Source organism: Triturus cristatus, chromosome 8 (genome assembly GCF_964204655.1).
Source record: "Triturus cristatus chromosome 8, aTriCri1.1, whole genome shotgun sequence".
NCBI classification, from domain to species: domain Eukaryota; kingdom Metazoa; phylum Chordata; class Amphibia; order Caudata; family Salamandridae; genus Triturus; species Triturus cristatus.
In genome coordinates, this window is record NC_140591.1 from 228,671,845 (window position 1) to 228,690,192 (window position 18,348).

General features: G+C 41.8%; 1 protein-coding gene across 2 annotated transcripts in view; it reads right to left on the bottom strand.

The window, feature by feature from the left end:
* MTMR2 (myotubularin related protein 2) overlaps nucleotides 1–18,348 on the bottom strand; it is a 450,663-nt gene that overhangs the window by 420,452 nt on the left and 11,863 nt on the right. The window contains exon 2 of one of the 2 annotated variants that reach the window (XM_085621425.1): nucleotides 3,528–3,567. The exons of the other annotated variant lie outside the window; for it this stretch is intronic. The gene's annotated coding sequence lies outside the window, so the exon portion shown is untranslated. The remainder of the gene's footprint in view (nucleotides 1–3,527; nucleotides 3,568–18,348) is intronic. 2 annotated transcript variants of the gene reach the window in all.

Genomic DNA, 18,348 nt, shown 5'->3' on the forward strand with positions numbered 1-18,348 from the left:
TACCGTCCTTGGGAATCACAACTATAGTAGCCAGACGCTGGTCGTCGGGGAGGGAACCCCGCTCGAGCGACTCCAGAAACATACGACGGAGGAAGGGCGCGATTTTATCCGGGCGTAGTTTATACAGTTCAATCGGCAGTCCGTTGGGGCCCATAGCCTTGCCCGAGCGAAAATCTTTTTATATATAATGATTTAAAACTCTCCTCCTTTAAAACTAAATATACTCTTACTTAGCATTTTCCATAAAAGGAAACCAATTAACTAAAAAAAATTCAAACCATCCAATAGAAAGGCCACATACAGAAAACAACCAATAACATTCAAGAAACAATTTAAAACCACTATAAAAACCAATTAAAACAAGTCTTCTACTGTGCCTTAAACCAAAGCATTGAACGAAGAAGAAACTCTGCTAAACAGAAGAAACCTACATCCTACTACTATTCTAAAAACGTAAGTAAATATTCTTTTCTAACTAAACTGCCAAATTAAACTAAAACACTAATTTATCTTTACTCAAATAAATAACTAACTTATATATTCCATCTCTTTATGTTTCCACTACAGATATTACTCCAAACAGCTAAAGAAAATATTGAAGATTGCCAGAAAAGACTCACTAAAAAGTAAGTATACTATCAAAATACTTTATAAAATATTAATTAAATCCTACTCAAACCCCAAAACATCCTAAACCCCTAAACAAATCCATGTTCTCTTTTTTAAGTTTTAAAAAACCTGTATAAATTAACACCTATAGTCTATACCACTGGGCATGAGGGAAGGCTCTGTTTGCTTAGGGAGAGGTTGGGCTACTGCATCTTATTTATTAGGGAGGAGGGGCACATAGTAAGAGGGGTAAGGGACGGGGGTACATTGACATGTGGTGGGGGAGGGGGGGGGTAGAGAACTGAGTGGAAAGGTTGTTCCTTCTCCTGAATAATTGGTCTTGATGATAAATGTGTGGTACTTCCGGGACAGGTGAAGGCGGGGGAATGTTTTTTGAGTTGTTGATTTGTAAAACAATAAAATACGTTTCAACAAAAAAAATATAGTCTATACCAAACAGCAATACCACCCCACTTAAAAAACTAAACCAACCAAAACATTATATGTTCTTTAACTTTCAGAGACTACATTAACTAAACAGCATTTTCTCTACAAACAACATCTTCATTCAAATACAACCAAAAACACTTGGTAAGTATATATAAAAAAAATGCTTTTTTGCTATTTTCATTTAAATATATAAAGTACTATTGCATATATTTTCATATACATTTTTTCCAGATTTCTAACACATCACGATGACAGAAGAAGCCCAATTTATAACTTCGCAGAGAGGAAAATTCCTATTGTGTTACATGGGTTACACATACACCCAAGAAAAGCAGACAGACCGAAAAGTGAACTGGAAGTGTACTAAATATTATTCTAACAAATGCTACGGACGAGCAACAACAAGAGAACCAACTGTACTATATACAAGAGAGCATAACCATCCACCCAATCTCTCTGAAATAGAAGTCAGATCAACCCTTGAAAATATCAAAGAATTAAGCACTGGTTCACAAACTGCTACAAGTGTAATCCTAAAAGAACTATTACCTAGAGTGCCCAAAGAAGCAAGAGGCCAATTACAATCAATTGCTTCTATAAAAAGAACTATTGCTAGGACCAAAAAAGCAACCACGACAACTATACCATCCCCTAAAACTTTTTAAGAGATCATCATTCCACCAGAATTAACTATCACCCACAATAATGAACCTTTTATTTTTTTTGATAACAAAAGCACAGAAAAAAGAATAATAATGTTTGCTACTGCAAACAATATAACTAAACTGCAACAATGCCAAACATGGATGATGGATGGCACCTTTACAATATGCCCAAAACCATTCTACCAGCTTTACACAATACACGGTCAATATCACAACACTTCCATACCTTTAATTTATGCACTATTACCTAACAAACAAAACACAACATATAATGAAATGCTAGGAAAACTAAAACAAGAATCAAATGATTTTTACCCTCAAAGAATTATCATAGACTTTGAGCAAGCCATGATAAATTGCATTCTAAAACTGTACCCCCATACAGCTATCCAAGGATGTTACTTCCATCTAAACCAATGTATATGGAGACATTTACAAAAATCTTCACTAAGTGTAGAATATGCCACTAACATAAGTTTTGCACATCAAATAAAACGTCTAACAGCCCTAGCTTATGTACCAACCACAGATGTTGCAGAACATTACAATCTTTTATTAGAAAGTCCATTCTACAAACAAAATGAAGTAAAGTTATCTCCCCTCTTAGATTATTTCGAGGATACCTGGGTGGGGAGACTACACAGATCAGGCCATAGACGTCAGCCCAAGTTCCAAATACCTTGGTGGAATGTATATGTAAGTACACTCAACCAACAAGCCAAAACTAACAATGCCGTCGAGGGCTGGCATAATGCATTCCTAACTTCTACTGGGAGAACAATTCCAACACTACAAAAACTACTAATTGCAATACAAAAGGAACAAAGTTTCCAAGAATTAAGAATGCAACAATCTGTCCTACAATTAAAACCAAAACAATCTAGACAAACTACTCAAATGTATAATTACCTACAACAACAGGTACAGCTATACCCATCCACAAGAGGACTTGAGTACTTAAATATAATAGCTCAAACTCTCTTCTAAACCCTTTCCTAAATATTAACCCACAATTCTACTAAAACAACTATCACAACATAAATAAACCACTTTATTATATCACATATTTAATTATGTGGTCTAAAATATATAAATCAATTACATCAACATATATTTAGACAACATAATTAAACAAACCAAGTACACAACAACAATATTAAATATATAAAGTTTTGCCACCAACAATTAAAATATTTAAATGAACTTACCTGTGTAGTTGCTCCAATGGGATAATAATATTCCTTCCAAATAAATCCAGGTAGTTCAAAATCCATAGGTATCAAAAAAAAATCCAAATAAAATGTAAAAATACAACTGTCTATCGAAAACAACGTGAACGCAAAAAAACGACTATCCATTAACCATAAAAATCCCGAAAAATATTAAAAAGGTAAATAACCGCTCCTGGAAACCCGAACAATAAAGGAAATGTAAAATAAAGATTAGTAAACACAACTAATACACCTTCCTTTAAAAAAAATAAGGTGTTTGAAACCGACGAAAATATCTTCTCCGTCAAACCTACAAAAGAGAAACAAACATTCCCACCCACACACAAACACACATAAGGCACCTAAAAACATCACTACTAACGTTATTCAAACACTATAAAACTTTAACACACCGAAATAACAAAACACTAACAAAGCCACAAACACGGAACACAACGTAAATTATAAAACCGTATACAAACTATTACTAACACCCGAACTTCTAAAACATCAATCCATACACACTTATTACAACATTACTACTTCCACAAAACACTTAAAACTATTTAATAATAAAGAAAATAACTCTTACCTTCTCAAACGCGAAACAGCTCCCGACCGCGACCTGGATTCTACCAAAATAACCCAAAACAACAACGAGCGGTTACAAAATAAAAGACCCAAACAAACATAACAACTAAAACAATACCAATAAATGCCCTAACTATTTATTTAACATTACACATTACTTGAAAAATTAGTAAAACATTAGAATAAAATACTCAAAAAGAATACCTATTTTTTTTATCTATGTGAAAATTATTTAACGTATAATAATAAATATAATAAATAAAATATTGTTATTAATATAATAATAAAACTGTATATATTACCAAAATAAATTGATGAACATGATATAATTAATATATTGTATCTACAACATACCAAAAAAAAATAAAAAAACACATATTCTAAAATGTAAACAATTTCAATATTAATTATGTAATATTAATATTAATAATTAAAATATATTAATCATGTATTTCAAAACATACAATTTCTTATAAATTCAAATAAATTCTAAAAATTTTGAGAGTACACAATATAAATTTAAAAATATTAAACAGCTATAAAAATCATATTTTTTTATTTTTAATTATTTTGTGTGTTCATATATTCATGTCCAAAATATACATTAAACAAATATATATCCATTATAAAAAAATGATGACTATAATCCAAATGTTAAATATTAATTATTTTATTACATGTTTATTTCAATGATTTAATTATTAGAATATGCGTAATAATAAACAATATTTTCTCTCTAATGAATATACATTCCAACAACTATAAAACAAATCTTATTTTCCTTTCTACTATTTTATAAAAAAAAAATGGAATTTGCATTCTGATATAACTTCTATCTTTTATCCAACCAAAACTAAAATCTACAGATTTTTTGTAAATTAAAACAAATTAATTTAACTGTTCCTATTCAACTCTATATTTAATTCTAATATTTGCTATTTACCAAACTTAATTAACATACTACTCCCACTACAAACTGAACTTAATTAATTTACTATTCTCACTCCAACCTATATTAAATTATAGTAGGTGCTGGACACTGAACTAAATTAATTTACTATTCCCACTCCAGTCTATATTTAATTAAGATAAGTGCTGGACACTGAACTTAATTAATTTACTATTCTCACTCCAACCTATATTAAATTAGGGTAGGTGCTGGACACTGAACTAAAATAATTTACTATTCCCACTCCAGTCTATATTAAATTAAGATAAGTGCTGGACACTGAACTGAATAAATTTACTATTCTCACTCCAACCTATATTTAATTAGAGTATGCGCTGGACACTGAACTGAATTAATTTACTATTCCCACTCCAGTCTATATTTAATTAAGATAAGTGCTGGACACTGAACTAAATTAATTTACTATTCCCACTCCAGTCTATATTTAATTAAGATAAGTGCTGTACACTGAACTTAATTAATTTACTATTCTCACTCCAACCTATATTACATTAGAGTAGGTGCTGCACACTGAACTTAATTAATTAACTATTCCCACTCCAGTCTATATTTAATTAAGATAACTGCTGGACACTGAACTTAATTAATTTACTATTCTCACTCCAACCTATATTAAATTAGGGTAGGTGCTGAACACTTAACTAAAATAATTTACTAATCCCACTCCAGTCTATATTTAATTAAGATAAGTGCTGGACACTGAACTTAATAAATTTACTATTCTCACTCCAACCTATATTACATTAGAGTAGGTGCTGGACACTGAACTTAATTAACTATTCCCACTCCAGTCTATATTTAATTAAGATAAGTACTGGACACTGAACTTAATTAATTTACTATTCTCACTCCAACCTATATTACATTAGAGTAGGTGCTGGACACTGAACTTAATTAATTAACTATTCCCACTCCAGTCTATATTTAATTAAGATAAGTGCTGGACACTGAACTTAATTAATTTACTATTCTCACTCCAACCTATATTTTATTAGAGTATGTGCTGGACACAGAACTTAATTAATTTACTATTCCCACTCCAATCTATATTTAATTAAGATAAGTGCTGGACACTGAACTTAATTAATGTACTATTCTCACTCCAACCTATATTAAATTAGGGTAGGTGCTGAACACTGAACTAAAATAATTTACTAATCCCACTCCAGTCTATATTAAATTAAGATAAGTGCTGGACACTGAACTTAATAAATTTACTATTCTCACTCCAACCTATATTTAATTAGAGTATGTGCTGGACACTGAACTGAATTAATTTACTATTCCCACTCCAGTCTATATTTAATTAAGATAAGTGCTGGACACTGAACTTAATTAATTTACTATTCTCACTCCAACCTATATTACATTAGAGTAGGTGCTGGACACTGAACTTAATTAATTAACTATTCCCACTCCAGTCTATATTTAATTAAGATAAGTGCTGGACACTGAACTTAATTAATTTACTATTCTCACTCCAACCTATATTACATTAGAGTAGGTGCTGGACACTGAACTTAATTAATTAACTATTCCCACTCCAGTCTATATTTAATTAAGATAAGTGCTAGACACTGAACTTAATTAATTTACTATTCTCACTCCAACCTATATTAAATTAGGGTAGGTGCTGGACACTGAACTAAAATAATTTACTATTCCCACTCCAGTCTATATTTAATTAAGATAAGTGATGGACACTGAACTAAATTAATTTACTATTCCCACTCCAGTCTATATTTAATTAAGATAAGTGCTGGACACTGAACTTAATTAATTTACTATTCTCACTCCAACCTATATTACATTAGAGTAGGTGCTGTACACTGAACTTAATTAATTAACTATTCCCACTCCAGTCTATATTTAATTAAGATAACTGCTGGACACTGAACTTAATTAATGTACTATTCTCACTCCAACCTATATTAAATTAGGGTAGGTGCTGGACACTCAACTAAAATAATTTACTATTCCCACTCCAGTCTATATTAAATTAAGATAAGTGCTGGACACTGAACTTAATAAATTTACTATTCTCACTCCAACCTATATTTAATTAGAGTATGTGCTGGACACTGAACTGAATTAATTTACTATTCCCACTCCAGTTTATATTTAATTAAGATAAGTGCTGGACACTGAACTTAATTAATTTACTATTCTCACTCCAACCTATATTACATTAGAGTAGGTGCTGGGCACTGAACTTAATTAATTAACTATTCCCACTCCAGTCTATATTTAATTAAGATAAGTGCTGGACACTGAACTTAATTAATTTACTATTCTCACTCCAACCTATATTAAATTAGGGTAGGTGCTGGACACTGAACTAAATTAATTTACTATTCCCACTCCAGTCTATATTAAATTAAAATAAGTGCTGGACACTGAACTTAATTAATTTACTATTCTCACTCCAACCTATATTTTATTAGAGTATGTGCTGGACACAGAACTTAATTAATTTACTATTCCCACTCCAATCTATATTTAATTAAGATAAGTGCTGGACACTGAACTTAATTAATTTACTATTCCCACTCCAGTCTATATGTAATTAAGATAAGTGCTGGACACTGAACTTAATTAATTTACTATTCTCACTCCAACCTATATTAAATTAGGGTAGGTGCTGGACACTGAACTAAATTAATTTACTATTCCCACTCCAGTCTATATTAAATTAAAATAAGTGCTGGACACTGAACTTAATTAATGTCCTATTCTCACTCCAACCTATATTTAATTATAGTATGTGCTGGACACTGAACTGAATTAATTTACTATTCCCACTCCAGTCTATATTTAATTAAGATAAGTGCTGGACACTGAACTTAATTAAGTTACTATTCTCACTCCAAACTATATTAAATTACAGTAGGTGCTGGACAATGAACTGAATAAATTTACTATTCCCACTCCAGTCTATATTTAATTAAGATAAGTGCTGGAGACTGAACTTAATTAATTTACTATTCTGACTCAAATCTATATTTAATTATGGGATTTGTAAAATTCTAAATTATATTTAAATTTTCTAAATAATTATTTTTTAAAATTAAAAAATATATAAACATTTTTATTTAACTTCCCACCCTTATCCCCTATAACCCAACATTCCGCTCCTAAAATTATTTGTAAAATTCTAAATTTAATTTACAATTTCTAAATAATTTTTATTAAAAATTAACAAATATATAAACATTTTTAAAACACTTCCCACCCTTATCCCCTATAAACCAACATCCCACTCCTAAAAATATTTGTAAAAATCTAAATGTAATTTAAAATTTCTAAATAATTTTTTTTTAAATTTAAACAATATATAAACATTTTTAAAACACTTCCCACCCTTATCCCCTATAAACCAACATCCCACTCCTAAAATTATTTGTAAATCTCGAAATTTAATTTACAATTTCTAAATAAATTTTTACAAAATTTAAACAATATATAAACATTTTTAAAACACTTCCCACCCTTATCCCCTATAAACCAACATCCCGCTCCTAAAAATATTTGTCTAGGCACTATGCAAGTAGTGCCTACTGTGACAATGAATGCATGGTGCATGCCACATACTGCCGGGCTACTCCTCCTGGGGATGTTGTTTCCACAGTCCTGATGTGATCCTGTGTTCCCCCCAGTGTGACAGGTGACAGTACCCATGGATGTGTGTTTGTTCAGTGTACCTGTGCTGTGAGTGTCCAAAGGCCGTGTTCGTCCCCTGCACATTGGTGTGTGTGTAAGTCCCCTGTCATGTGGGTGAGTGCATATGGGGAGTGTTGCACACAAGCTGCATGAGGGATGGATATAGCCTGCCCATCCGATGTGAGCAGGGAGCAGTGCTGTGTGCATGCCGTGCTGAGCCAGCCCCACACCTGTGACACCCCCCGTCTACTGGCACATGGGCAGAGTGAGGTGTGTACCCGCAGTTGGCAATGCCATGTGATTGTCCTGTGCCTGTGTGTGTCTGTGTACTCTGCTGAGGTAGCATCAGTGTGCTGGGGCAGGTGACTGCTTTGAGGTGCTGTACATAATCCTGGTGTAGCCTGTGAGGCACAGTGTGATCCCTGGTCAGTGAGTGTGTGGTACCCCTCATGCCACCCGTGTACTTTCAATGGCACGTAGTGCATTTGGCCTTCCACAGTGGATTATGTCCCTATGACAAAGGTGCAATGAGTTGCATGCATACCATGGCCTGTTCATGAAGAGGATTGTTCTATATGTGTGTCTCTGTGTCTTTGCTCATGTGGATTAATGTATTCTCACTTTTGCATCCTCACAGGTAGGCGCCATTGCCAAGGGGGAGATCTGGAGGACAGCCGTCAGTGCCGTGAGGGGTACAGAGGGTCGGATGCGGGGCCTGTCTCAGGTGAGGAAACGCTGGCAGGACATCCGGTGCTGGACGAGGAGGATTGCACGGGTCCTGCTGGGGGACTCACCTGAGAGCCGTAAGAACCGTGGGCGCCGTCGTCTGACCCACATCCAGAAGCGTGTGCTGGCGGTGGTCTTCCCCGATATGGACAGGCGCCTACAGGAGAAGCAGCAGCAGGAAGGGGGTAGGTACATGTGTGTCAGTTGTGTGTCCCCAGCCAATGTAAGTGCGCAGTTGCATGGATACACTGCCAGGGTTTGATTGTGCAGTGCGTCAACTTCTCCCCAAAGTAGCCCAGTGCTGTTCTCACTCCCTCCCTTCCCCTCCTTGCCATGTGTTCCCTGGTCTGTCTGTAGCCACTCTTGCACAAGGTTATTTAGGCAGGCAGTTTATGCAGGTGCCCAATGCTAGCAGCATCATGTGTGGGGGTGATGTGTCACAGATCTGGGGACCTTGCGTGTGCCCTGGCCAATTTCAGTCATTGTGGACATAGGGGTGTGTCTCCAAAATGTACAGCCTTCCAGCATGCATGTCCAATTGTGTGCCCTCTGACATGATGTGCCTGAGTGGGAGGCCTGCTAAGTGCAGGGACGGTTGCTTAATTTGCAGTCATGTCCATCCTGGACCATGGAGGAGTGTGGGCACTACTGTGCCCTGGGGCACCTCTTCCTAGGTATCATGTGCGTCATCCAACAATATGGCCATTCACTGTGTCTTCGCCATGGGTTGGGTAGGGTGGCATTGTACCCTGGGCTCAACTGTTAGGACCTACAGGTTGCTACATGTGTCCACTGTACAGGGGGACCCATTTTGCTTGTGCATACTCACAGTGGGCATTACCTGTGTGTGTTGTTAAGACAATCTGATGATGTTTGCCTGTCAATGATGTGTGGACAGGCGCACCAGGGGCAGTGTGTGTACAGTCATGAATTAGTGGAGGCCATGTGTTTTCATCCCAGAGTAAGAGGTGTACATACTTTCTCCGTCTCAATGAGATTGTCTCAGGTGTGGGTGGTTTGTGCGTACAAGGCCTACATGTCAGAAGCTTCATCCTCCTTGCTGGGTGTGGCCAGTGTGTGATGTTTGACTGGACATACGCTCAAGGTGCAGTGACCCAGTCATGTTTGGCATGGTTTCATGTATTGCCTTTGCAGCATGTGGCAAGAGTAAATGGATATGATTCCTGCTCATCCCTTTTTGACGACGCAGTGTGGTGCAGATGCTGTGCACATTTGTCCCCAGAGGCTGGCTCCTCTGTAAAAATTTAGGTGCAGTGATTTGCTGTTGTGTCATGCTCTCCATTGTGTCTCAGTGGCATGGTGGGTCGACAAACTGTGTGTTCCATGGCCTACATGTGTACATTGTTTTGTAGGTGTTACTCCTGTTGCTTTTCAGGCTATGCAATGTGACCTATGTATATTTGACTCATGTGACATATGTGTACAGGTGTCTGATTATCTCCTGTCTCTTCACCTTGCCCACAGCATCGCCGGGGGACATGGAAGGAGACACTAGCACGGACCGGGAGGAGGGATTGAGCACCAGTGCCAGCAGTGCGGTCCTGTCTGGCACATGGAGTGGCACGGAGGCCGAAGGGAGTGAGGCAGAGGACCTGTCGACTGCCAACACAGACTATGACGCAGACGGGTCCGAGGCTGAGCTCCCAGAGGTGGCGGAGTCTGCCCCCCCAGCTGATGGCAGCCCTCCACATCCCCCCCGCCACCTCAGTTTCCATCACCGGCCTCCCACCTGCTCGTGGCCCTTCCCTCCGTGCTCGGTCCCCACATGTCTCCTTCCTGACAGGCACCGCACCCCCTGCCCCTGTCACCACTGCTGCGGTGAGTCTGTGGACATCCTGAGGCAGTTGCAGGTTGGTCAGACTGCGATGCTAAATGTCCTCCATGCCCACACCCAGGTGCTGACCCAGATGGAGGCATACATGGAGGGCATGTCGGCTGCGCAGTCTGACCAACGGCAGTTGCTGAGGTCCATAGACTCCACACTGACTGCAGCACTGGATCTCCTGCAGCGCTGCCTACCCCCCCCTACCCCTGCCCCATCCACAATTCCCACTCCCGTGCCTGTCCCATGCACATCCAGACATCAGCGTGCACGCACCCCACCAGACACAGGCACCACACCACCAGGGAAGTCGAAGCGCACACCTCCTGTCACGCACACACAGGGTGAGGAAGGCACACCCACTGGGTCGGGGGGGAAACGTACAACACGCAGCCACAGTGGGAGTCTGCAGTCCACACAACCCACTCCCTCCAAATCCACTCCCCTTAGCTCTCCTGGCCAACAGTCGGTGACAGCATCATCCACTGCAAGTGTGCCCCCCCCACCCCAGGAGGACACCACCCCGCAAGCGGTGGAGGCAGGACCCGGCCAGGGGAGTTGAGTCCCCCACCCTGTCCACACCCTCCCCCAGTGGCGCTGCGACCCATCCCTCTGCCCCCCCCCCCCCCTCCTTGGGGCCTGTGGTTCGATTGGGTGCGGGGGAGTAGCTGGGGGACCTTGCCAACGTGTGCAGCACCATTCTGTCCTCCACCTTTGGCGCTGGCACCCCCCCTGTGGCGGAATCATCCCTCCCTGCACCCACAACACCTACCCTTGCCCATCCTGTCCCTGCGGTGCCTGTTTCCACCCTCCCCCCTGATGCCCCCTCTTCTGTGGATGAAATGGACATGTGAACTGTGCAGGCAAGCTAGGGGACACACGTCCCGATGTGTACCCCCCCCCCCCCCCGGACTTTGCTGCTGGCCTGGCCCATGGCCCTAGTGGACATTTTCTCAGAGATATTTTCCTGCTGAATAAAGCATTTTCTTTTGGTTTTGCACACTGATGCTTTCCTGGACTTGCTGTTGGTGCTGGTGCTCCCTGAGTTGGGGTGGTGATAATGTGTTAGGGGTCTGTGAAATGTTGGAGTGTGCTGCTCATGGGGTGTACCCTGCCATCTGCGTGCCATCACAGAGGTCTCTGCCAATGGTATTTGGTCATGTTTGCTCTCACTGTATGGTGACATTGTCCCAAGGTGTGTTCCATCCTCCGTGGAGCCGGCCATTTTCCCTGCAGGGTGTCTCCCATATGCTGTGCTGTGCTGTGTCTACATTTCCTGGATGTGTGAGGGTTGCCTTTCAATATGGCCATGCTGGCTCAGCGATGGCTCCACCTGCATCTGGGGTATCACCCTTGTTGGTCACTGAACTTGTTGATGGGGTATATTGTCCTATGTCTGGGCACTGCTGGGGGACTCTGCACCCACCCCTCCTGTCTCTGGGCACTGCTGAGAGGACTCTGCACCCACCCCTCCTGTCTCTGGGCACTGCTGGGAGTGATAGGCACCCCCCCCCTCCTGTCTCTGGGCACTGCTGGGAGGACCCTGCACCCACCCCTCCTGTGTCTGGGCACTGCTGGGAGGACTCTGCACACACCCCTCCTGTGGCTGGGCACTGCTGGGAGGACTCTGCACCCACCTCTCCTATTTCACAATATGTACGCTCATGACATACACGGGTGTGGGTTCGCTCCATGCATACGCGGGTGGGGGCACGTGTCGTACTTTACACTGTTGGCGTGGGGGGTACGCTCCTTGCATACGTGGGTGGGGGTACGTGTCGTACATACACTGCTGGGGTGGGGGTTCGGTGCATACATACACGGGTGGGGGTTCGGTGCGTACATACACGGGTGGGGGTTCGGGGCATACATACAATGCTGGGGTGGGGGTTTGGTGCGTAAATACACGGGTGGTGGTTCGGTGCGTTCATACTCGGGTGGGGGTTCGGTGCGTACATACACGGGTGGTGGTTCGGGGCGTACATACAATGCTGGGGTGGGGGTTAGGGGCGTACATACACGGGTGGGGGTTCGGGGCGTACATACAATGCTGGGGTGGGGGTTCGGTGCGTACATACACGGGTGGTGGTTGGGTGCGTACATACACGGGTGGTGGTTGGGTGCATACATACACGGGTGGGGGTTCGGTGCGTACATACACGGGTGGTGGTTCGGTGCGTACATACACGGGTGGTGGTTCGGTGCGTACATACACGGGTGGGGGTTCGGTGCGTACATACACGGGTGGTGGTTGGGTGCGTACATACACGGGTGGTGGTTGGGTGCGTACATACGCGGGTGGGGGTTCGGTGCGTACATACACGGGTGGTGGTTCGGTGCGTACATACAAGGGTGGTGGTTCGGTGCGTACATACACGGGTGGGGGTTCGGTGCGTACATACACGGGTGGGGGTTCGGTGCGTACATACACGGGTGGTGGTTGGGTGCGTACATACACGGGTGGTGGTTCGGTGCGTACATACACGGGTGGTGGTTGGGTGCGTACATACACGGGTGGGGGTTCGGTGCGTACATACACGGGTGGTGGTTCGGGGCGTACATACACGGGTGGGGGTTCGGGGCGTACATACACTGCTGGGGTGGGGGTACGGTCCGTACATACCCGTACCCACGCTCTGCATGCCTGGGTACGGCCCGTACCCATGCCTTTGGTGGGTGGGTACGGTGCGTCCCCCCATTGTTGCGGTGCCGTGGGGTCCGCACCGTACACAGTCCTTGGGGGCGTGGCTACGGGTCATACCACGCGTACCCCTACATGACCCCAGCAATGCTGGTACGAGCCGTACCCAGGCCTTTCTGACGTGGGTACGGGCCGTACCGCCATTGTTGTAGTGACGTAGGGGGACGCGTGGTACGTTCCGTACCCACGCTCTTGCGGCCTGGGTAGGGTACGTACCGGTTCGCGTAACCATCCACTTCCGCTGTGGCGGACGCATGCGTTGCTGGCCATGCCCCCACCCCCTGGAGGTGACCAGGCCCTGATGGTCAGGTATGTCCAGGCCATGTATGATTTGGTACCATGTGTTGGTGTTGTGTGTCCTGCCCCTGCCCCCCCCCTTTGCCCCTGGTTGTTGTGCTGACCTTCTGCGGCGTCTGCGTCGGTTCCTGTACGCCAGGTGGACTGCTAGGAGGGCAGGGATGGCACGTAGGTTCGGGTCCATATCTGTTCGTCGCGTCCAGCTGCTCCTTGCGTGTGTCGTCCTGATTTCCCGGCAGTTTTTGGCAGCCGGTAAATATATTCCGTGCGAGATGACGTCGGTTCGAATCATACTTCCTGGTTCGTGAAACGTAGGCTGGATGCGTACTGACGTCAGGTCGGCGCTTTTCCGGATCGGAATTGTGTTTCGATTCTGTTCGGTCGGTGTTTTGTTCGATTCGAACGGAAATGGTGTTTCCGTCCGAATCGTACTTGCATTTTCGGATGGATTTCGCACCGGGTACGAGTCGGACGGAGAAAAGGCTCCGTCCGACGGTTCGTACCCGCTTTTTACCGGATCGGAATTGGCACCACAATGTGTAGATCCGCTCATGTGAAAATCTATTGAGTGTTTGCAAGTTCACCTTCCCTCCAACCACTGTTTTGCCAACCCTGTGGGAAGATTTCAGTCTGCCACTGTGAGTAAATTTCCAGCCTTTCTCAGTATGGCAAAAGATTAGAAAAAAACTGTTGAAACTCTTAAAACATGCAAGTTAGTAGGTTTGCACAGACTCAAACGGGCATTCCAATTCTGGAACAATTGCTTACCACTACCTTCAGCCCCAGTATTTAGCTCTGCAGAAAGGTGGCAAAATGAAGGAATTGATAGTATTCAAACCCTACTTTGGTATGAGCCCTGGCATAATGAGGGAGGTTATATCAGAGCTCTTATATGAGATTGCTGTCATAATTTGTCTACACTACATGGCACGAAAGGCACAAGTGGATTTTGTTACAGGGCAAGTAGATTTGTTAAGCAACCTTTCCCATGGACAAGTAGATATCTGACGTGATTAACTCCTAAAGGGTCAGTCTCTAATTCCATTCACATAAATGTAACTACTGTTTATGCCATATTTTACCATTATTTCACATTAGTTCTTGATATAACTGTGATATAGTTCATATTCCCGGAGAACCAGCTTGTTGTGAGCTTTCCTCAGAGACATATACTTCTACCCAAAGTACTTTACATTTGGTATCAAAGTGCATTTGGTGACTTGACTATATGTACCGATTATCTGTTTTCCAGGTAAAAATGAGATTTACGCATATTAATATCTGAAGTTTATATATGTCATGTTAATATAAAATCTCACCAATGAACAATCCTTTGTACCCAGTAGTGAAACCAGACCATTCATACCACCTAGTCTTAGACTACAGACATTTAAATAGCCATACTCGCACATCTGCAGTACAAAATGCAGACAGTGCAGCACTAAAAAACAACATAGTGCGCAAAAAATACAAAACAACTCTTGACATTTCAAATAGTTTTTTCTGCAAAAACATAGCGCCTGAAAGCAGGGTTTTAACAACATTCAACCTTTTGCGGTCTCAGTAAAGATTTGGTTGACTCCATCAGGTGTAGAAGAACAGCCCTGGTCTGTTCTCTGCCAGAGTAACATAAATTGAGGGTCAATTTTTGGTTGAATGGATCAGAAAGCATTGGGTATAACATTAAATCCCAACAGTGAGGAACCAGTCCTTTTGAAAGGCTGCGAGGAAACAAGGATGGGGGTACAAATGGAACAAGAGTTCCCCAGTGTATTTTCGGTTGAAGTTAGGAAACTAAAGGGGTTTTCCCACACACTTTTATTGAAGGAAGGTACCAAACCTGTGTGTCATAAAGTTTGGAACATACCTTCCAGTGCTAGAGAGGTTTTGTCTGAATCAAATAAGTTGTTGAGAAAGGTATTCTAGAGCCTGTGGAAAGTACTTAGTGGCAGGCCCCTTCGCTTGTGGCCCCCAAGGCCACTGGCACGGTGACATTGTGTGCTGATTTGAGGGACCTCAATAGGAATAGTGTCATCGACAAATTTCCCTTACCTAAGATTAACAAACTGCTTGTGCAAACTAGGGGTGTGAAATGGTTTTCCACTATAGATTTAAACTTGGCTTACCATCAGGTGACTGCATTTGTGATCCCTTTAGGCTTGTGGGGATGCTGATTAGGCTGGCCTCAGTGGCTGCAGTGCTTCAGAGGCTGATGCATCACTTATTCAAGGCTGTTACAGGAGTCATTTTTTTCAGGATGACATACTAGTTATGGGGAAGCACAAAGAATATCATGATAACACGTTCCCATGAGGCACAGGGTCAGACTGATTTGCATATGGCCATGTCCGAACTGGGGTGGCCGAGTGGGCTAAAGAACGGTGATGGATTAAACCCAGATCAGTTGACTGGGGGTGAGTGCTTGCAATGTTCAACACTCCGACCATCATTTCCTTTGGTTTCGCTTTGTTCGCCATAAGTTGGCAGGGTATGCTCAGACGTGAGTCCCTTGCTCATTTTGCCGCTGGATTCAAGCAAGCCTGGCTGAAGACGGCTGGAATGCCAGAAACCGGTCCTAGGGAGCTTGTTTCCGGTCCAGGGAAGGCATGGCTTGGCAGTTCGGGCTGGACTGTTCCCATGAGGCACAGGGTCAGACTGATTTGCATATGGCCATGTCCAAACTGGGGTGGCAGAGTGGGCTAAAGAACGGTGATGGATTAAACCCAGATCAGTTGACTGGGGGTGAGTGCTTGCAATGTTCAACACTCCGTCCATCATTTACTTTGGTTTCGCTTTATTATTTGTATGTCAATTTTGGTTATGTTGTTTAAAAAGGGGAGAAGTATTTATTGACATTGTTGTTCTCGTGCAGTGTACTGCACAAGATAATTGGCTATTGGAATGTTGGCTGGATGGAATAAGTGGTTGTTATCCTTGAAGGGCACTTACTGGATTCGGACGTGCCTATGCTTTTCCTGAATAAAGGCTTCCAAACCAGAATATCCCAGTCGCCTATTTCATATACATCAGCTTCATAGCTGTTGATTTAATAATTTCATTCAAGGAGCCTTTTCAGCCAGTTTCTTCCTCTGTTTTGGCAAGATGGCTTAAGTAGCTTAAGGAGAATGCCAGGATTGATATTTCTGTGCTTGGACCCTTTTCAGCAAGGGGACAATGGTGCCCTAAGCTTTCACTTCCTTTAGCCATTTTGAGGACATTACGAAATGTGGCAGAAGGGTCTCAGGGAGTTACTTTCAAGTCTTTTTATTTTAAACTACTGATGCATATCTCTTCCAATGCCAGTAATAATTTGAACTTGTCATAAATGAGTCTCTGGTCTAGTAACAGAATATAAACTGCCCCGCACTACTGTGACAAGAGGTTTGGAATCCATAAAAGACACAGAGGCTAAGATTAGCCCTCCCAGCCACACCCTTAACTTTATTTAATCAATTCTATAGTTTTATTTCTCAATACTTTTCAACATATTGCAAGTTTGTATGATCTTCTTAGCTCCCATTCAATTCACGGGTTCCGTGTTCTGCTCTTTATATTTAAGTTTAAATCGATGCTGTTGCAGTTTTCTTCTTTGAATTTTCTGGGTTTTATTATGAACAGTTCAGCTTCTAATCAGCCAGAAAACTAAGTGTAGACTGACTCTAGACTATTTAGAGAGGACTTTTGATGTCATGCAGGGTATTATGATGTAATGGGAATCGGATACATAGTATGTGCTGTTTGTTTTTATAATGGACTTTTGTCAGTGTCCATTTTTGTTTCTACTAGAGTTTTGAGTAAAGAAGTGAAGTCATAATATTCCCCTCAGTGTCTTTAGTAGTATCAAAGTCTCCTGTCACAGTAGTGAAGGAAATTGTACATTGGGTAGAAATGCAAAATCCTCTTTTTCGTAAGGAGTTTCCCTCCTGTGGAATTTCTTCTATCAGAGACATATGCATTTGGTGGAGTTGCATTTAGATTTAACACTTCCTCCAGGAATCAGAAGATTTCCATTATCGTTCGCATCTAAATCAGGCATTTGCTACTTTGAGACACCAAGTGAATAAATAGGGTGGCTGAAGGTCCTGCTATGCCAGGTCTAACACTTGGCAGTAATTAAACAATTTATTTAGAAACAGGTCCCTAAAGGGTCCGATATTTATGTCTTTAAATTGGCAGGCAAACACTTCAATTGATTTCTTAACGACTGTAAAAACGCTTAAGGTAATTCATGTCTAAATGTTTTACTTCATCCTGTATTCCCTAAAAGTGTTTGCTTTCCATTAGATGTTGTGTTTCTGTAGTTTTGGTTTCATGTATAGTATCAGTTTTGTATAGTGCATAGTGAGAATGTAGTCACCTTCAGGTGTTTGGGTTGAATATGTGATGTTACAACGCATGCTTTTACAACACAGTCTTTACATCGCAATTACCATTACATTGCATGATTTTACAACGCATGCCATTACAATGCATACCATTACAATGCATAATACTTTTAGGGCAACAGTAGGTTAAGTGTTGGCTAGTGTAGGGGTAATAATTACTACTCCCACTCCAGTGAGTGCAACAGTAGGGGAAGTGTTGAATAGTGTAGGGGTAAAAATTACTATTCCCATGTACCCCAA